Genomic DNA, 22,031 nt, shown 5'->3' on the forward strand with positions numbered 1-22,031 from the left:
TGAGGCATCCAAGGAGTCCCGCCATCGAAAGCACTCGATATGGAGGGGTATCGAAGCCTATCCAATTGCACACCTATCGATAGGCATCGATATCCATCGTCATGGATAATATCGATGCCGATGGATATCGATGCCTATCGATAGGCCTGGGGAGCTGCCGATGTCGCGAGGCATGCAGGGCTTTGGGTGTGTGGGCCCTGTTGCTCTTGGGAGGCACCGAGGCCTCTCGACATTGACCGTTTTTGGGATCGTGGGCCCTAACAGATCACTGATTTCCATAGGCTTGGGGTGAGAATGACACGCAGAGAGAGCGATCCCTGTCGCTCTGCCTCGAATGCTGTCGATCTCTGTAGCTCTGTAGCCAGACGTAGGCATCGATACTGAGAGGCAAGCATTACTATCGATGCCTGTCGGTATCTGTCAATGTCGACGGGCATTTTAGCTTTAGGGTCGGGGCTGATCCGATTGTTGTGAGGCATCCAAGGAGTCCCGCCATCGATAGCGCTCGATATGGAGGGGTATCGAAGCCTATCCAATTGCACACCTATCGATAGGCATCGATATCCATCGTCATCGATAATATCGATGCCGATGGATATCGATGCCTATCGATAGGCATGGGGAGCTGCCGATGTCGCGAGGCATGCAGGGCTTTGGGTGTGTGGGCCCTGTTGCTCTTGGGAGGCACCGAGGCCTCTCGACATTGACCGTTTTTGGGATCGTGGGCCCTAACAGATCCCTGATTTCCATAGGCTTGAGGTGAGAATGACACGCAGAGATAGCGAGCCCTGTCGCTCTGCCTCGAATGCTGTTGATCTCGACAGCACCGTAGCCGGGGTAGGCATCGATATTGAGAGGTGTACATTACTATCGATGCTTGTCAGTAGCTGTCGATGTCGACGGGCATTTTAGCTTTAGGGTCGGGGCTGATCCGATTGTTGTGAGGCATCCAAGGAGTCCCGCCATCGAAAGCACTCGATATGGAGGGGTATCGAAGCCTATCCAATTGCACACCTATCGATAGGCATCGATATCCATCGTCATCGATAATATCGATGCCGATGGATATCGATGCCTATCGATAGGCATGGGGAGCTGCTGATGTCGCGAGGCATGCAGGGCTTTTGTTGTGTGGGCCCTGTTGCTCTTGGGAGGCACGGAGGCCTCTCGACATTGACCGTTTTTGGGATCGTGGGCCCTAACAGATCACTGATTTCCATAGGCTTGAGGTGAGAATGACAGGCAGAGATAGCGAGCCCTGTCGCTCTGCCTCGAATGCTGTTGATCTCGACAGCACCGTAGCTGGGGTAGGCATCGATATCGAGAGGTGTACATTGCTATCGATGCCTGTCAGTAGCTGTCGATGTCGACGGGCATTTTAGCTTTAGGGTCGGGGCTGATCCGATTGTTGTGAGGCGTGCAAGGAGTCCCGCCATCGAAAGCGCTCGATATGGAGGGGTATCGAAGCCTATCCAATTGCACACCTATCGATAGGCATCGATATCCATCGTCATGGATAATATCGATGCCGATGGATATCGATGCCTATCGATAGGCATGGGGAGCTGCCGATGTCGCGAGGCATGCAGGGCTTTGGGTGTGTGGGCCCTGTTGCTCTTGGGAGGCACCGAGGCCTCTCGACATTGACCGTTTTTGGGATCGTGGGCCGTAACAGATCCCTGATTTCCATGGGCATCAGGTGAGAATGACACGCAGAGAGAGCGATCCCTGTCGCTCTGCCTCGAATGCTGTCGATCTCTGTAGCTCTGTAGCCAGACGTAGGCATCGATACTGATAGGCAAGCATTACTATCGATGCCTGTCGGTATCTGTCAATGTCGACGGGCATTTTAGCTTTAGGGTCAGGGCTGATCCGATTGTTGTGAGGCATCCAAGGAGTCTAGCCATGGATAACGCTCTGTATCGAGGGGCATCGAAGCCTATCCAATTGCACACCTATCGATAGGCATCGATATCCATCGTCATCGATAATATCGATGCCGATGGATATCGATGCCTATCGATAGGCCTGGGGAGCTGCCGATGTCGCGAGGCATGCAGGGCTTTGGGTGTGTGGGCCCTGTTGCTCTTGGGAGGCACCGAGGCCTCTCGACATTGACCGTTTTTGGGATCGTGGGCCCTAACAGATCACTGATTTCCATAGGCTTGAGGTGTGAATGACAAGCAGAGATAGCGAGCCCTGTCGCTCTGCCTCGAATGCTGTTGATCCTGACAGCTCCGTAGCCGGGGTAGGCATCGATAATGAGAGGTGTGCATGACTATCGATGCCTGTCAGTAGCTGTCGATGTCGACAGGCATTTTAGCTTTAGGGTCGGGGCTGATCCGATTGTTGTGAGGCATCCAAGGAGTCTAGCCATGGATAACGCTCTGTATCGAGGGGCATCGAAGCCTGTCCAATTGCCCACCTATCGATAGGCATCGATATCCATCGTCATCGATAATATCGATGCCGATGGATATCGATGCCTATCGATAGGCATGGGGAGCTGCCGATGTCGCGTGGCATGCAGGGCTTTGGGTGTTTGGGCCCTGTTGCTCTTGGGAGGCACGCAGGCCTCTCGACATTGACCGTTTTTGGGATCGTGGGCCGTAACAGATCACTGATTTCCATAGGCTTGGGGTGAGAATGACACGCAGAGAGAGCGATCCCTGTCGCTCTGCCTCGAATGCTGTCGATCTCTGTAGCTCTGTAGCCAGACGTAGGCATCAATACTGAGAGGCAAGCATTACTATCGATGCCTGTCGGTATCTGTCAATGTCGACGGGCATTTTAGCTTTAGGGTCGGGGCTGATCCGATTGTTGTGAGGCATCCAAGGAGTCCCGCCATCGAAAGCACTCGATATGGAGGGGTATCGAAGCCTATCCAATTGCACACCTATCGATAGGCATCGATATCCATCGTCATCGATGATATCGATGCCGATGGATATCGATGCCTATCGATAGGCATGGGGAGCTGCCGATGTCGCGAGGCATGCAGGGCTTTGGGTGTGTGGGCCCTGTTGCTCTTGGGAGGCACCGAGGCCTCTCGACATTGACCGTTTTTGGGATCGTGGGCCCTAACAGATCCCTGATTTCCATAGGCTTGAGGTGTGAATGACAAGCAGAGATAGCGAGCCCTGTTGCTCTGCCTCGAATGCTGTTGATCTCGACAGCACCGTAGCCGGGGTAGGCATCGATATCGAGAGGTGTGCATTACTATCGATGCCTGTCAGTAGCTGTCGATGTCGACAGGCATTTTAGCTTTAGGGTCGGGGCTGATCCGATTGTTGTGAGGCATCCAAGGAGTCCCGCCATTGATAGCGCTCGATATGGAGGGGTATCGAAGCCTGTCCAATTGCACACCTATCGATAGGTATCGATATCCATCGTCATCGATAATATCGATGCCGATGGATATCGATGCCTATCGATAGGCATGGGGAGGTGCCGATGTCGCGAGGCATGCAGGGCTTTGGGTGTGTGGGCCCTGTTGCTCTTGGGAGGCACGGAGGCCTCTCGACATTGACCGTTTTTGGGATCGTGGGCCCTAACAGATCCCTGATTTCCATAGGCTTGAGGTGAGAATGACAGGCAGAGATAGCGAGCCCTGTCGCTCTGCCTCGAATGCTGTTGATCTCGACAGCACCGTAGCCGGGGTAGGCATCGATATCGAGAGGTGTACATTACTATCGATGCCTGTCAGTAGCTGTCGATGTCGACGGGCATTTTAGCTTTAGGGTCGGGGCTGATCCGATTGTAGTGAGGCGTGCAAGGAGTCCCGCCATCGAAAGCGCTCGATATGGAGGGGTATCGAAGCCTATCCAATTGCACACCTATCGATAGGCATCGATATCCATCGTCATGGATAATATCGATGCCGATGGATATCGATGCCTATCGATAGGCATGGGGAGCTGCCGATGTCGCGAGGCATGCAGGGCTTTGGGTGTGTGGGCCCTGTTGCTCTTGGGAGGCACCGAGGCCTCTCGACATTGACCGTTTTTGGGATCGTGGGCCCTAACAGATCCCTGATTTCCATAGGCCTCAGGTGAGAATGACACGCAGAGAGAGCGATCCCTGTCGCTCTGCCTCGAATGCTGTCGATCTCTGTAGCTCTGTAGCCAGACGTAGGCATCGATACTGATAGGCAAGCATTACTATCGATGCCTGTCGGTATCTGTCAATGTCGACGGGCATTTTAGCTTTAGGGTCGGGGCTGATCCGATTGTTGTGAGGCATCCAAGGAGTCCCGCCATTGATAGCGCTCGATATGGAGGGGTATCGAAGCCTATCCAATTGCACACCTATCGATAGGCATCGATATCCATCGTCATCGATAGTATCGATGCCGATGGATATCGATGCCTATCGATAGGCCTGGGGAGCTGCCGATGTCGCGAGGCATGCAGGGCTTTGAGTGTGTGGGCCCTGTTGCTCTTGGGAGGCACCGAGGCCTCTCGACATTGACCGTTTTTGGGATCGTGGGCCGTAACAGATCACTGATTCCCATAGGCATCAGGTGAGAATGACACGCAGAGATAGCGATCCCTGTCGCTCTGCCTCGAATGCTGTTGATCTCGACAGCACCGTAGCCGGGGTAGGCATCGATATCGAGAGGTGTACATTACTATCGATGCCTGTCAGTAGCTGTCGATGTCGACGGGCATTTTAGCTTTAGGGTCAGGGCTGATCCGATTGTAGTGAGGCATCCAAGGAGTCCCGCCATCGAAAGCACTCGATATGGAGGGGTATCGAAGCCTATCCAATTGCACACCTATCGATAGGCATCGATATCCATCGTCATCGATAATATCGATGCCGATGGATATCGATGCCTATCGATAGGCATGGGGAGCTGCCGATGTTGCGAGGCATGCAGGGCTTTGGGTGTGTGGGCCCTGTTGCTCTTGGGAGGCACCGAGGCCTCTCGACATTGACCGTTTTTGGGATCGTGGGCCCTAACAGATCACTGATTTCCATAGGCATCAGGTGAGAATGACACGCAGAGAGAGCGATCCCTGTCGCTCTGCCTCGAATGCTGTCGATCTCTGTAGCTCTGTAGCCAGACGTAGGCATCGATACTGAGAGGCAAGCATTACTATCGATGCCTGTCGGTATCTGTCAATGTCGACGGGCATTTTAGCTTTAGGGTCGGGGCTGATCCGATTGTTGTGAGGCATCCAAGGAGTCCCGCCATCGATAGCGCTCGATATGGAGGGGTATCGAAGCCTATCCAATTGCACACCTATCGATAGGCATCGATATCCATTGTCATCGATAATATCGATGCCGATGGATATCGATGCCTATCGATAGGCATGGGGAGCTGCCGATGTCGTGTGGCATGCAGGGCTTTGGGTGTGTGGGCCCTGTTGCTCTTGGGAGGCATGGAGGCCTCTCGACATTGACCGTTTTTGGGATCGTGGGCCCTAACAGATCCCTGATTTCCATAGGCATCACGTGAGAATGACACGCAGAGATAGCGAGCCCTGTCGCTCTGCCTCGAATGCTGTTGATCCTGACAGCTCCGTAGCCGGGGTAGGCAGCGATATTGACAGGTGTGCATGACTATCGATGCCTGTCAGTAGCTGTCGATGTCGACAGGCATTTTAGCTTTAGGGTCGGGGCTGATCCGATTGTTGTGAGGCATCCAAGGAGTCTAGCCATGGATAACGCTCTGTATCGAGGGGCATCGAAGCCTGTCCAATTGCACACCTATCGATAGGCATCGATATCCATCGTCATGGATAATATCGATGCCGATGGATATCGATGCCTATCGATAGGCATGGGGAGCTGCCGATGTCGCGTGGCATGCAGGGCTTTGGGTGTTTGGGCCCTGTTGCTCTTGGGAGGCACGCAGGCCTCTCGACATTGACCGTTTTTGGGATCGTGGGCCCTAACAGATCACTGATTTCCATAGGCATCAGGTGAGAATGACACGCAGAGAGAGCGATCCCTGTCGCTCTGCCTCGAATGCTGTCGATCTCTGTAGCTCTGTAGCCAGACGTAGGCATCGATACTGATAGGCAAGCATTACTATCGATGCCTGTCGGTATCTGTCAATGTCGACGGGCATTTTAGCTTTAGGGTCGGGGCTGATCCGATTGTTGTGAGGCATCCAAGGAGTCCCGCCATTGATAGCGCTCGATATGGAGGGGTATCGAAGCCTATCCAATTGCACACCTATCGATAGGCATCGATATCCATCGTCATCGATAGTATCGATGCCGATGGATATCGATGCCTATCGATAGGCATGGGGAGCTGCCGATGTCGCGAGGCATGCAGGGCTTTGAGTGTGTGGGCCCTGTTGCTCTTGGGAGGCACCGAGGCCTCTCGACATTGACCGTTTTTGGGATCGTGGGCCGTAACAGATCACTGATTCCCATAGGCATCAGGTGAGAATGACACGCAGAGATAGCGATCCCTGTCGCTCTGCCTCGAATGCTGTTGATCTCGACAGCACCGTAGCCGGGGTAGGCATCGATATCGAGAGGTGTACATTACTATCGATGCCTGTCAGTAGCTGTCGATCTCGACGGGCATTTTAGCTTTAGGGTCAGGGCTGATCCGATTGTAGTGAGGCATCCAAGGAGTCCCGCCATCGAAAGCACTCGATATGGAGGGGTATCGAAGCCTATCCAATTGCACACCTATCGATAGGCATCGATATCCATCGTCATCGATAATATCGATGCCGATGGATATCGATGCCTATCGATAGGCATGGGGAGCTGCCGATGTTGCGAGGCATGCAGGGCTTTGGGTGTGTGGGCCCTGTTGCTCTTGGGAGGCACCGAGGCCTCTCGACATTGACCGTTTTTGGGATCGTGGGCCCTAACAGATCACTGATTTCCATAGGTTTGGGGTGAGAATGACACGCAGAGAGCGCGATCCCTGTCGCTCTGCCTCGAAAGCTGTCGATCTCTGTAGCTCTGTAGCCAGACGTAGGCATCGATACTGAGAGGCAAGCATTACTATCGATGCCTGTCGGTATCTGTCAATGTCGACGGGCATTTTAGCTTTAGGGTCGGGGCTGATCCGATTGTTGTGAGGCATCCAAGGAGTCCCGCCATCGATAGCGCTCGATATGGAGGGGTATCGAAGCCTATCCAATTGCACACCTATCGATAGGCATCGATATCCATCGTCATCGATAATATCGATGCCGATGGATATCGATGCCTATCGATAGGCATGGGGAGCTGCCGATGTCGTGTGGCATGCAGGGCTTTGGGTGTGTGGGCCCTGTTGCTCTTGGGAGGCATGGAGGCCTCTCGACATTGACCGTTTTTGGGATCGTGGGCCCTAACAGATCCCTGATTTCCATAGGCATCACGTGAGAATGACAGGCAGAGATAGCGAGCCCTGTCGCTCTGCCTCGAATGCTGTTGATCCTGACAGCTCCGTAGCCGGGGTAGGCATCGATATTGACAGGTGTGCATGACTATCGATGCCTGTCAGTAGCTGTCGATGTCGACAGGCATTTTAGCTTTAGGGTCGGGGCTGATCCGATTGTTGTGAGGCATCCAAGGAGTCTAGCCATGGATAACGCTCTGTATCGAGGGGCATCGAAGCCTGTCCAATTGCACACCTATCGATAGGCATCGATATCCATCGTCATGGATAATATCGATGCCGATGGATATCGATGCCTATCGATAGGCATGGGGAGCTGCCGATGTCGCGTGGCATGCAGGGCTTTGGGTGTTTGGGCCCTGTTGCTCTTGGGAGGCACGCAGGCCTCTCGACATTGACCGTTTTTGGGATCGTGGGCCCTAACAGATCACTGATTTCCATAGGCTTGGGGTGAGAATGACACGCAGAGAGAGCGATCCCTGTCGCTCTGCCTCGAATGCTGTCGATCTCTGTAGCTCTGTAGCCAGACGTAGGCATCAATACTGAGAGGCAAGCATTACTATCGATGCCTGTCGGTATCTGTCAATGTCGACGGGCATTTTAGCTTTAGGGTCGGGACTGATCCGATTGTTGTGAGGCATCCAAGGAGTCCCGCCATCGAAAGCGCTCGATATGGAGGGGTATCGAAGCCTATCCAATTGCACACCTATCGATAGGCATCGATATCCATCGTCATCGATAATATCGATGCCGATGGATATCGATGCCTATCGATAGGCCTGGGGAGCTGCCGATGTCGCGAGGCATGCAGGGCTTTGGGTGTGTGGGCCCTGTTGCTCTTGGGAGGCACCGAGGCCTCTCGACATTGACCGTTTTTGGGATCGTGGGCCCTAACAGATCCCTGATTTCCATAGGCATCAGGTGAGAATGACACACAGAGATAGCGATCCCTGTCGCTCTGCCTCGAATGCTGTTGATCTCGACAGCACCGTAGCCGGGGTAGGCATCGATATCGAGAGGTGTACATTACTATCGATGCCTGTCAGTAGCTGTCGATGTCGACGGGCATTTTAGCTTTAGGGTCGGGGCTGATCCGATTGTAGTGAGGCGTGCAAGGAGTCCCGCCATCGAAAGCGCTCGATATGGAGGGGTATCGAAGCCTATCCAATTGCACACCTATCGATAGGCATCGATATCCATCGTCATGGATAATATCGATGCCGATGGATATCGATGCCTATCGATAGGCATGGGGAGCTGCCGATGTCGCGAGGCATGCAGGGCTTTGGGTGTGTGGGCCCTGTTGCTCTTGGGAGGCACCGAGGCCTCTCGACATTGACCGTTTTTGGGATCGTGGGCCCTAACAGATCACTGATTTCCATAGGCATCAGGTGAGAATGACACGCAGAGAGAGCGATCCCTGTCGCTCTGCCTCGAATGCTGTCGATCTCTGTAGCTCTGTAGCCAGACGTAGGCATCGATACTGAGAGGCAAGCATTACTATCGATGCCTGTCGGTATCTGTCAATGTCGACGGGCATTTTAGCTTTAGGGTCAGGGCTGATCCGATTGTTGTGAGGCATCCAAGGAGTCCCGCCATTGATAGCGCTCGATATGGAGGGGTATCGAAGCCTATCCAATTGCACACCTATCGATAGGCATCGATATCCATCGTCATCGATAATATCGATGCCGATGGATATCGATGCCTATCGATAGGCATGGGGAGCTGCCGATGTCGTGTGGCATGCAGGGCTTTGGGTGTGTGGGCCCTGTTGCTCTTGGGAGGCACCGAGGCCTCTCGACATTGACCGTTTTTGGGATCGTGGGCCCTAACAGATCACTGATTTCCATAGGCTTCAGGTGAGAATGACACGCAGAGAGAGCGATCCCTGTCGCTCTGCCTCGAATGCTGTCGATCTCTGTAGCTCTGTAGCCAGACGTAGGCATCGATACTGAGAGGCAAGCATTACTATCGATGCCTGTCGGTATCTGTCAATGTCGACGGGAATTTTAGCTTTAGGGTCGGGGCTGATCCGATTGTTGTGAGGCATCCAAGGAGTCCCGCCATCGATAGCGCTCGATATGGAGGGGTATCGAAGCCTATCCAATTGCACACCTATCGATAGGCATCGATATCCATCGTCATCGATAATATCGATGCCGATGGATATCGATGCCTATCGATAGGCATGGGGAGCTGCCGATGTCGTGTGGCATGCAGGGCTTTGGGTGTGTGGGCCCTGTTGCTCTTGGGAGGCACCGAGGCCTCTCGACATTGACCGTTTTTGGGATCGTGGGCCCTAACAGATCACTGATTTCCATAGGCTTGAGGTGAGAATGACACGCAGAGATAGCTAGCCCTCTCGCTCTGCCTCGAATGCTGTTGATCTCGACAGCACCGTAGCCGGGGTAGGCATCGATATCGAGAGGTGTACATTACTATCGATGCCTGTCAGTAGCTGTCGATGTCGACGGGCATTTTAGCTTTAGGGTCGGGGCTGATCCGATTGTTGTGAGGCATCCAAGGAGTCCCGCCATCGAAAGCACTCGATATGGAGGGGTATCGAAGCCTATCCAATTGCACACCTATCGATAGGCATCGATATCCATCGTCATCGATAATATCGATGCCGATGGATATCGATGCCTATCGATAGGCATGGGGAGCTGCTGATGTCGCGAGGCATGCAGGGCTTTGGGTGTGTGGGCCCTGTTGCTCTTGGGAGGCACGGAGGCCTCTCGACATTGACCGTTTTTGGGATCGTGGGCCCTAACAGATCACTGATTTCCATAGGCATCACGTGAGAATGACAGGCAGAGATAGCGAGCCCTGTCGCTCTGCCTCGAATGCTGTTGATCTCGACAGCACCGTAGCCGGGGTAGGCATCGATATCGAGAGGTGTACATTACTATCGATGCCTGTCAGTAGCTGTCGATGTCGACGGGCATTTTAGCTTTAGGGTCGGGGCTGATCCGATTGTTGTGAGGCATCCAAGGAGTCCCGCCATCGATAGCGCTCGATATGGAGGGGTATTGAAGCCTATCCAATTGCACACCTATCGATAGGCATCGATATCCATCGTCATCGATAATATCGATGCCGATGGATATCGATGCCTATCGATAGGCATGGGGAGCTGCCGATGTCGCGAGGCATGCAGGGCTTTGGGTGTGTGGGCCCTGTTGCTCTTGGGAGGCACGGAGGCCTCTCGACATTGACCGTTTTTGGGATCGTGGGCCCTAACAGATCCCTGATTTCCATAGGCTTGAGGTGTGAATGACAAGCAGAGATAGCGAGCCCTGTCGCTCTGCCTCGAATGCTGTCGGTAGGCATCGATATCGAGAGGTGTGCATTACTATCGATGCCTGTCAGTAGCTGTCGATGTCGACGGGCATTTTAGCTTTAGGGTCGGGGCTGATCCGATTGTTGTGAGGCATCCAAGGAGTCTAGCCATGGATAACGCTCTGTATCGAGGGGCATCGAAGCCTGTCCAATTGCACACCTATCGATAGGCATCGATATCCATCGTCATCGATAATATCGATGCCGATGGATATCGATGCCTATCGATAGGCATGGGGAGCTGCCGATGTCGCGAGGCATGCAGGGCTTTGGGTGTTTGGGCCCTGTTGCTCTTGGGAGGCACGCAGGCCTCTCGACATTGACCGTTTTTGGGATCCTGGGCCGTAACAGATCACTGATTTCCATAGGCTTGGGGTGAGAATGACACGCAGAGAGAGCGATCCCTGTCGCTCTGCCTCGAATGCTGTCGATCTCTGTAGCTCTGTAGCCAGACGTAGGCATCGATACTGAGAGGCAAGCATTACTATCGATGCCTGTCGGTATCTGTCAATGTCGATGGGCATTTTAGCTTTAGGGTCGGGACTGATCCGATTGTTGTGAGGCATCCAAGGAGTCCAGCCATCGAAAGCACTCGATATGGAGGGGTATCGAAGCCTATCCAATTGCACACCTATCGATAGGCATCGATATCCATCGTCATGGATAATATCGATGCCGATGGATATCGATGCCTATCGATAGGCATGGGGAGCTGCCGATGTCGCGAGGCATGCAGGGCTTTTGTTGTGTGGGCCCTGTTGCTCTTGGGAGGCACCGAGGCCTCTCGACATTGACCGTTTTTGGGATCGTGGGCCCTAACAGATCCCTGATATCCATAGGCTTGAGGTGTGAATGACAAGCAGAGATAGCGAGCCCTGTCGCTCTGCCTCGAATGCTGTTGATCCTGACAGCTCCGTAGCCAGGGTAGGCATCGATATCGAGAGGTGTGCATTACTATCGATGCCTGTCAGTAGCTGTCGATGTCGACAGGCATTTTAGCTTTAGGGTCGGGGCTGATCCGATTGTTGTGAGGCATCCAAGGAGTCCCGCCATTGATAGCGCTCGATATGGAGGGGTATTGAAGCCTGTCCAATTGCACACCTATCGATAGGTATCGATATCCATCGTCATCGATAATATCGATGCCGATGGATATCGATGCCTATCGATAGGCATGGGGAGCTGCCGATGTCGCGAGGCATGCAGGGCTTTGGGTGTGTGGGCCCTGTTGCTCTTGGGAGGCACCGAGGCCTCTCGACATTGACCGTTTTTGGGATCGTGGGCCCTAACAGATCACTGATTTCCATAGGCTTGAGGTGAGAATGACAGGCAGAGATAGCGAGCCCTGTCGCTCTGCCTCGAATGCTGTTGATCTCGACAACACCGTAGCTGGGGTAGGCATCGATATCGAGAGGTGTACATTACTATCGATGCCTGTCAGTAGCTGTCGATGTCGACGGGCATTTTAGCTTTAGGGTCGGGGCTGATCCGATTGTTGTGAGGCATCCAAGGAGTCTAGCCATGGATAACGCTCTGTATCGAGGGGCATCGAAGCCTGTCCAATTGCACACCTATCGATAGGCATCGATATCCATCGTCATCGATAATATCGATGCCGATGGATATCGATGCCTATCGATAGGCATGGGGAGCTGCCGATGTCGCGAGGCATGCAGGGCTTTGGGTGTGTGGGCCCTGTTGCTCTTGGGAGGCACGGAGGCCTCTCGACATTGACCGTTTTTGGGATCGTGGGCCGTAACAGATCACTGATTTCCATAGGCTTGAGGTGTGAATGACAAGCAGAGATAGCGAGCCCTGTCGCTCTGCCTCGAATGCTGTTGATCCTGACAGCTCCGTAGCCGGGGTAGGCATCGATATTGAGAGGTGTGCATTACTATCGATGCCTGTCAGTAGCTTTCGATGTCGACAGGCATTTTAGCTTTAGGGTCGGGGCTGATCCGATTGTTGTGAGGCATCCAAGGAGTCCCGCCATTGATAGCGCTCGATATGGAGGGGTATTGAAGCCTGTCCAATTGCACACCTATCGATAGGCATCGATATCCATCGTCATGGGTAATATCGATGCCGATGGATATCGATGCCTATCGATAGGCCTGGGGAGCTGCCGATGTCGCGAGGCATGCAGGGCTTTGGGTGTGTGGGCCCTGTTGCTCTTGGGAGGCACCGAGGCCTCTCGACATTGACCGTTTTTGGGATCGTGGGCCCTAACAGATCCCTGATTTCCATAGGCTTGGGGTGAGAATGACAGGCAGAGATAGCGAGCCCTGTCGCTCTGCCTCGAATGCTGTTGATCTCGACAGCACCGTAGCCGGGGTAGGCATCGATATCGAGAGGTGTACATTACTATCGATGCCTGTCAGTAGCTGTTGATGTCGACGGGCATTTTAGCTTTAGGGTCGGGGCTGATCCGATTGTTGTGAGGCATCCAAGGAGTCTAGCCATGGATAACGCTCTGTATCGAGGGGCATCGAAGCCTGTCCAATTGCACACCTATCGATAGGCATCGATATCCATCGTCATGGATAATATCGATGCCGATGGATATCGATGCCTATCGATAGGCCTGGGGAGCTGCCGATGTCGCGAGGCATGCAGGGCTTTGGGTGTGTGGGCCCTGTTGCTCTTGGGAGGCACCGAGGCCTCTCGACATTGACCGTTTTTGGGATCGTGGGCCCTAACAGATCACTGATTTCCATAGGCTTGAGGTGTGAATGACAAGCAGAGATAGCGAGCCCTGTCGCTCTGCCTCGAATGCTGTTGATCCTGACAGCTCCGTAGCCAGGGTAGGCATCGATATCGAGAGGTGTGCATTACTATCGATGCCTGTCAGTAGCTGTCGATGTCGACAGGCATTTTAGCTTTAGGGTCGGGGCTGATCCGATTGTTGTGAGGCATCCAAGGAGTCCCGCCATTGATAGCGCTCGATATGGAGGGGTATTGAAGCCTGTCCAATTGCACACCTATCGATAGGCATCGATATCCATCGTCATCGATAATATCGATGCCGATGGATATCGATGCCTATCGATAGGCATGGGGAGCTGCCGATGTCGCGAGGCATGCAGGGCTTTTGGTGTGTGGGCCCTGTTGCTCTTGGGAGGCACGGAGGCCTCTCGACATTGACCGTTTTTGGGATCGTGGGCCCTAACAGATCACTGATTTCCATAGGCTTGGGGTGAGAATGACACGCAGAGAGAGCGATCCCTGTCGCTCTGCCTCGAATGCTGTCGATCTCTGTAGCTCTGTAGCCAGACGTAGGCATCGATACTGAGAGGCAAGCATTACTATCGATGCCTGTCGGTATCTGTCAATGTCGACGGGCATTTTAGCTTTAGGGTCGGGGCTGATCCGATTGTTGTGAGGCATCCAAGGAGTCCCGCCATCGAAAGCGCTCGATATGGAGGGGTATCGAAGCCTATCCAATTGCACACCTATCGATAGGCATCGATATCCATCGTCATGGCTAATATCGATGCCGATGGATATCGATGCCTATCGATAGGCCTGGGGAGCTGCCGATGTCGCGAGGCATGCAGGGCTTTGGGTGTGTGGTCCCTGTTGCTCTTGGGAGGCACCGAGGCCTCTCGACATTGACCGTTTTTGGGATCGTGGGCCGTAACAGATCACTGATTTCCATAGGCTTGGGGTGAGAATGACACGCAGAGATAGCGAGCCCTGTCGCTCTGCCTCGAAAGCTGTCGATCTCTGTAGCTCTGTAGCCAGACGTAGGCATCGATACTGAGAGGCAAGCATTACTATCGATGCCTGTCGGTAGCTGTTGATGTCGACGGGCATTTTAGCTTTAGGGTCGGGGCTGAGCCTATTGTTGTGAGGCATCCAAGGAGTCCCGCCATCGATAGCGCTCAATATGAAGGGGTATTGAAGCCTGTCCAATTGCACACCTATCGATAGGCATCGATATCCATCGTCATCGATAATATCGATGCCGATGGATATCGATGCCTATCGATAGGCCTGGGGAGCTGCCGATGTCGCGAGGCATGCAGGGCTTTGGGTGTGTGGGCCCTGTTGCTCTTGGGAGGCACCGAGGCCTCTCGACATTGACCGTTTTTGGGATCGTGGGCCGTAACAGATCACTGATTTCCATAGGCTTGAGATATGAATGACACGCAGAGATAGCGAGCCCTGTCGCTCGGCCTCGAAAGCTGTTGATCTCGACAGCACCGTAGCCAGGGTAGGCATCGATATTGAGAGGTGTGCATTACTATCGATGCCTGTCAGTAGCTGTCGATGTCGACAGGCATTTTAGCTTTAGGGTCGGGGCCGATCCGATTGTTGTGAGGCATCCAAGGAGTCCCGCCATCGATAGCGCTCGATATGGAGGGGTATTGAAGCCTGTCCAATTGCACACCTATCGATAGGCATCGATATCCATCGTCATCGATAATATCGATGCCGATGGATATCGATGCCTATCGATAGGCCTGGGGAGCTGCCGATGTCGCGAGGCATGCAGGGCTTTGGGTGTGTGGGCCCTGTTGCTCTTGGGAGGCACCGAGGCCTCTCGACATTGACCGTTTTTGGGATCGTGGGCCGTAACAGATCACTGATTTCCATAGGCATCACGTGAGAATGACACACAGAGATAGCTAGCCCTCTCGCTCTGCCTCGAATGCTGTTGATCTCGACAGCACCGTAGCCGGGGTAGGCATCGATATCGAAAGGTGTACATTACTGTCGATGCCTGTCAGTAGCTGTCGATGTCGATGGGCATTCTAGCTTCAGGGTCGGGGCCAATCCTATTGTTGTGAGGCATCCAAGGAGTCCCGCCATCGAAAGCGCTCGATATGGAGGGGCATCGAAGCCTATCCAATTGCACACCTATCGATAGGCATCGATATCCATCGTCATGGATAATATCGATGCCGATGGATATCGATGCCTATCGATAGGCATGGGGAGCTGCCGATGTCGCGAGGCATGCAGGGCTTTGGGTGTGTGGGCCCTGTTGCTCTTGGGAGGCACGGAGGCCTCTCGACATTGACCGTTTTTGTGATCGTGGGCCCTAAGAGATCACTGATTTCCATAGGTATAGGGTGAGAATGACACGCAGAGATAGCGAGCCCTGTCACTCTGCCTCGAATGCTGTCGATCTCTGTAGCTCTGTAGCCAGACGTAGGCATCGATACTGAGAGGCAAGCATTACTATCGATGCTTGTCGGTAGCTGTTGATGTCGATGGGCATTTTAGCTTTAGGGTCGGGGCCAATCCTATTGTTGTGAGGCATCCAAGGAGTCCCGCCATCAATAGTTCTCAATATGGAGGGGCATTGAAGCCTGTCCAATTGCACACCTATCGATAGGCATCGATATCCATCGTCATGGCTAATATCGATGCCGATGGATATCGATGCCTATCGATAGGCCTGGGGAGCTGCCGATGTCGCGAGGCATGCAGGGCTTTGGGTGTGTGGGCCCTGTTGCTCTTGGGAGGCACCGAGGCCTCTCGACATTGACCGTTTTTGTGATCGTGGGCCCTAACAGATCACTGATTTCCATAGGCATCACGTGAGAATGACACGCAGAGATAGCGAGCCGTGTCGCTCTGCCTCGAAAGCTGTCGATCTCTGTAGCTCTGTAGCCAGACGTAGGCATCGATACTGAGAGGCAAGCATGACTATCGATGCCTCTCGGCATCTGTCAATGTCGACGGGCATTTTAGCTTTAGGGTCGGGGCTGATCCGACTGTTGTGAGGCATCCAAGGAGTCTAGCCATGGATAACGCTCTGTATCGAGGGGCATCGAAGCCTGTCCAATTGCACACCTATCGATAGGCATCGATATCCATCGTCATGGATAATATCGATGCCGATGGATATCGATGCCTATCGATAGGCATGGGGAGCTGCCGATGTCGCGAGGCATGCAGGGCTTTTGTTGTGTGGGCCCTGTTGCTCTTGGGAGGCACCGAGGCCTCTCGACATTGACCGTTTTTCGGATCGTGGGCCCTAACAGATCACTGATTTCCATAGGCTTGAGGTGTGAATGACACGCAGAGATAGCGAGCCCTGTCGCTCTGCCTCGAATGCTGTCGATCTCTGTAGCTCCGTAGCCAGGGTAGGCATCGATATTGAGAGGTGTGCATTACTATCGATGCCTGTCAGTAGCTGTCGATGTCGACAGGCATTTTAGCTTTAGGGTCGGGGCTGATCCTATTGTTGTGAGGCGTGCAAGGAGTCCCGCCATTGATAGCGCTCGATATGGAGGGGCATCGAAGCCTGTCCAATTGCACACCTATCGATAGGCATCGATATCCATCGTCATGGCTAATATCGATGCCGATGGATATCGATGCCTATCGATAGGCATGGGGAGCTGCCGATGTCGCGAGGCATGCAGGGCTTTGGGTGTGTGTGCCCTGTTGCTCTTGGGAGGCACCGAGGCCTCTCGACATTGACCGTTTTTGGGATCGTGGGCCCTAACAGATCACTGATTTCCATAGGCTTGGGGTGAGAATGACACGCAGAGATAGCGAGCCCTGTCGCTCTGCCTCGAATGCTGTCGATCTCTGTAGCTCTGTAGCCAGACGTAGGCATCGATACTGATAGGCAAGCATTACTATCGATGCCTGTCGGTAGCTGTCGATGTCGACGGGCATTTTAGCTTTAGGGTCGGGGCTGATCCGATTGTTGTGAGGCGTGCAAGGAGTCCCGCCATTGATAGCGCTCGATATGCAGGGGCATCGAAGCCTGTCCAATTGCACACCTATCGATAGGCATCGATATCCATCGTCATCGATAATATCGATGCCGATGGATATCGATGCCTATCGATAGGCATGGGGAGCTGCCGATGTCGCGAGGCATGCAGGGCTTTGGGTGTGTGGGCCCTGTTGCTCTTGGGAGGCACCGAGGCCTCTCGACATTGACCGTTTTTGGGATCGTGGGCCGTAACAGATCACTGATTTCCATAGGCTTGAGGTGTGAATGACACGCAGAGAGAGCGATCCCTGTCGCTCTGCCTCGAATGCTGTCGATCTCTGTAGCTCTGTAGCCAGACGTAGGCATGAATACTGAGAGGCACGCATTACTATCGATGCCTGTCGGTATCTGTCGATGTCGACGGGCATTTTAGCTTTAGGGTCGGGGCTGATCCGATTGTTGTGAGGCATCCAAGGAGTCCCGCCATCGAAAGCGCTCGATATGGAGGGGTATCGAAGCCTGTCCAATTGCACACCTATCGATAGGCATCGATATCCATCGTCATCGATAATATCGATGCCGATGGATATCGATGCCTATCGATAGGCATGGGGAGCTGCCGATGTCGCGAGGCATGCAGGGCTTTGGGTGTGTGGGCCCTGTTGCTCTTGGGAGGCACGGAGGCCTCTCGACATTGACCGTTTTTGGGATCGTGGGCCCTAACAGATCACTGATTTCCATAGGCATCACGTGAGAATGACACACAGAGATAGCGAGCCGTCTCGCTCTGCCTCGAATGCTGTTGATCTCGACAGCACCGTAGCCAGACGTAGGCATCGATATCAAGAGGTGTACATTACTATCGATGCCTGTCAGTATCTGTCGATGTCGACGGGCATTTTAGCTTTAGGGTCGGGGCCGATCCGATTGTTGTGAGGCATCCAAGGAGTCTAGCCATGGATAACGCTCTGTATCGAGGGGCATCGAAGCCTGTCCAATTGCACACCTATCGATAGGCATCGATATCCATCGTCATGGCTAATATCGATGCCGATGGATATCGATGCCTATCGATAGGCATGGGGAGCTGCCGATGTCGCGAGGCATGCAGGGCTTTGGGTGTGTGGGCCCTGTTGCTCTTGGGAGGCACCGAGGCCTCTCGACATTGACCGTTTTTGGGATCGTGGGCCGTAACAGATCACTGATTTCCATAGGCTTGGGGTGAGAATGACACTCAGACAGAACGATCCCTGTCGCTCTGCCTCGAATGCTGTCGATCTCTGTAGCTCTGTAGCCAGACGTAGGCATCGATACTGAGAGGCAAGCATTACTATCGATGCCTGTCGGTATCTGTCAATGTCGACGGGCATTTTAGCTTTAGGGTCGGGGCTGATCCGATTGTTGTGAGGCATCCAAGGAGTCCCGCCATCGATAGCGCTCGATATGGAGGGGTATTGAAGCCTATCCAATTGCACACCTATCGATAGGCATCGATATCCATCGTCATGGATAATATCGATGCCGATGGATATCGATGCCTATCGATAGGCATGGGGAGCTGCCGATGTCGCGAGGCATGCAGGGCTTTGGGTGTGTGGGCCCTGTTGCTCTTGGGAGGCACCGAGGCCTCTCGACATTGACCGTTTTTGGGATCGTGGGCCGTAACAGATCACTGATTTCCATAGGCTTGGGGTGAGAATGACACGCAGAGATAGCGAGCCCTGTCGCTCTGCCTCGAATGCTGTCGATCTCTGTAGCTCTGTAGCCAGACGTAGGCATCGATACTGAGAGGCAAGCATTACTATCGATGCCTGTCGGTATCTGTCAATGTCGACGGGCATTTTAGCTTTAGGGTCGGGGCTGATCCGATTGTTGTGAGGCATCCAAGGAGTCCCGCCATCGAAAGCGCTCGATATGGAGGGGTATCGAAGCCTATCCAATTGCACACCTATCGATAGGCATCGATATCCATCGTCATCGATAATATCGATGCCGATGGATATCGATGCCTATCGATAGGCATGGGGAGGTGCCGATGTCGCGAGGCATGCAGGGCTTTTGGTGTGTGGGCCCTGTTGCTCTTGGGAGGCACCGAGGCCTCTCGACATTGACCGTTTTTGGGATCGTGGGCCCTAACAGATCACTGATTTCCATAGGCTTGAGGTGAGATAGACACGCAGAGATAGCGAGCCCTGTCGCTCGGCCTCGAAAGCTGTTGATCTCGACAGCACCGTAGCCAGGGTAGGCATCGATATTGAGAGGTGTGCATTACTATCGATGCCTGTCAGTAGCTGTCGATGTCGATGGGCATTTTAGCTTTAGGGTCGGGGCTGATCCGATTGTTGTGAGGCATCCAAGGAGTCCCGCCATCGATAGCGCTCGATATGGAGGGGTATTGAAGCCTGTCCAATTGCACACCTATCGATAGGCATCGATATCCATCGTCATTGATAATATCGATGCCGATGGATATCGATGCCTATCGATAGGCATGGGGAGCTGCCGATGTCGCGAGACATGCAGGGCTTTGGGTGTGTGGGCCCTGTTGCTCTTGGGAGGCACCGAGGCCTCTCGACATTGACCGTTTTTGGGATCGTGGGCCGTAACAGATCACTGATTTCCATAGGCATCACGTGAGAATGACACACAGAGATAGCTAGCCCTCTCGCTCTGCCTCGAATGCTGTTGATCTCGACAGCACCGTAGCCGGGGTAGGCATCGATATCGAAAGGTGTACATTACTGTCGATGCCTGTCAGTAGCTGTCGATGTCAATGGGCATTCTAGCTTCAGGGTCGGGGCCAATCCTATTGTTGTGAGGCATCCAAGGAGTCCCGCCATCGAAAGCACTCGATATGGAGGGGCATCGAAGCCTATCCAATTGCACACCTATCGATAGGCATCGATATCCATCGTCATCGATAATATCGATACCGATGGATATCGATGCCTATCGATAGGCATGGGGAGCTGCCGATGTCGCGAGGCATGCAGGGCTTTGGGTGTGTGGGCCCTGTTGCTCTTGGGAGGCACGGACGCCTCTCGACATTGACCGTTTTTGGGATCGTGGGCCGTAACAGATCACTGATTTCCATAGGCTTGGGGTGAGAATGACACGCAGAGATAGCGAGCCCTGTCACTCTGCCTCGAATGCTGTCGATCTCTGTAGCTCTGTAGCCAGACGTAGGCATCGATACTGAGAGGCAAGCATTACTATCGATGCCTGTCGGTAGCTGTTGATGTCGATGGGCATTTTAGCTTTAGGGTCGGGGCTGATCCTATTGTTGTGAGGCGTGCAAGGAGTCCTGCCATTGATAGCGCTCGATATGGAGGGACATCGAAGCCTGTCCAATTGCACACCTATCGATAGGCATCGATATCCATCATCATGGCTAATATCGATGCCGATGGATATCGATGCATATCGATAGGCATGGGGAGCTGCCGATGTCGCTAAGCATGCAGGGCTTTGGGTGTGTGGGCCCTGTTGCTCTTGGGAGGCATGGAGGCCTCTCGACATTGACCGTTTTTGTGATCGTGGGCCGTAACAGATCACTGATTTCCATAGGCATCACGTGAGAATGACAGGCAGAGATAGCGAGCCCTGTCGCTCTGCCTCGATTGCTGTTGATCCTGACAACTCCGTAGCCAGGGTAGGCATTGATATTGAGAGGTGTGCATTACTATCGATGCCTCTCGGTATCTGTCGATGTCGATGGGCATTTTAGCTTTAGGGTCGGGGCCAATCCTATTCTTGTGAGGCATCCAAGGAGTCCCGCCATCCATAGCGCTCGATATGGAGGGGCAATGAAGCCTGTCCAATTGCACACCTATCGATAGGCATCGATATCCATCGTCATGGATAATATCGATGCCGATGGATATCGATGCCTATCGATAGGCATGGGGAGCTGCCGATGTCGCGAGGCATGCAGGGCTTTGGGTGTGTGGGCCCTGTTGCTCTTGGGAGGCACCGAGGCCTCTCGACATTGACCGTTTTTGGGATCGTGGGCCCTAACAGATCACTGATTTCCATAGGCATCAGGTGAGAATGACACGCAGAGATAGCGAGCCCTGTCGCTCTGCCTCGAATGCTGTCGATCTCTGTAGCTCTGTAGCCAGACGTAGGCATCGATACTGATAGGCAAGCATTACTATCGATGCCTGTCGGTAGCTGTCGATGTCGACGGGCATTTTAGCTTTAGGGTCGGGGCTGATCCGATTGTTGTGAGGCATCCAAGGAGTCCCGCCATCGAAAGCGCTCGATATGGAGGGGTATCGAAGCCTATCCAATTGCACACCTATCGATAGGCATCGATATCCATCGTCATGGATAATATCGATGCCGATGGATATCGATGCCTATCGATAGGCCTGGGGAGCTGCCGATGTCGCGAGGCATGCAGGGCTTTGGGTGTGTGGTCCCTGTTGCTCTTGGGAGGCACCGAGGCCTCTCGACATTGACCGTTTTTGGGATCGTGGGCCGTAACAGATCACTGATTTCCATGGGCATCAGGTGAGAATGACAGGCAGAGATAGCGAGCCGTCTCGCTCTGCCTCGAAAGCTGTCGATCTCTGTAGCTCTGTAGCCAGACGTAGGCATCGATACTGAGAGGCAAGCATTACTATCGATGCCTGTC

Source organism: Dromaius novaehollandiae, chromosome 4 (genome assembly GCF_036370855.1).
Source record: "Dromaius novaehollandiae isolate bDroNov1 chromosome 4, bDroNov1.hap1, whole genome shotgun sequence".
Lineage (NCBI taxonomy): Eukaryota > Metazoa > Chordata > Aves > Casuariiformes > Dromaiidae > Dromaius > Dromaius novaehollandiae.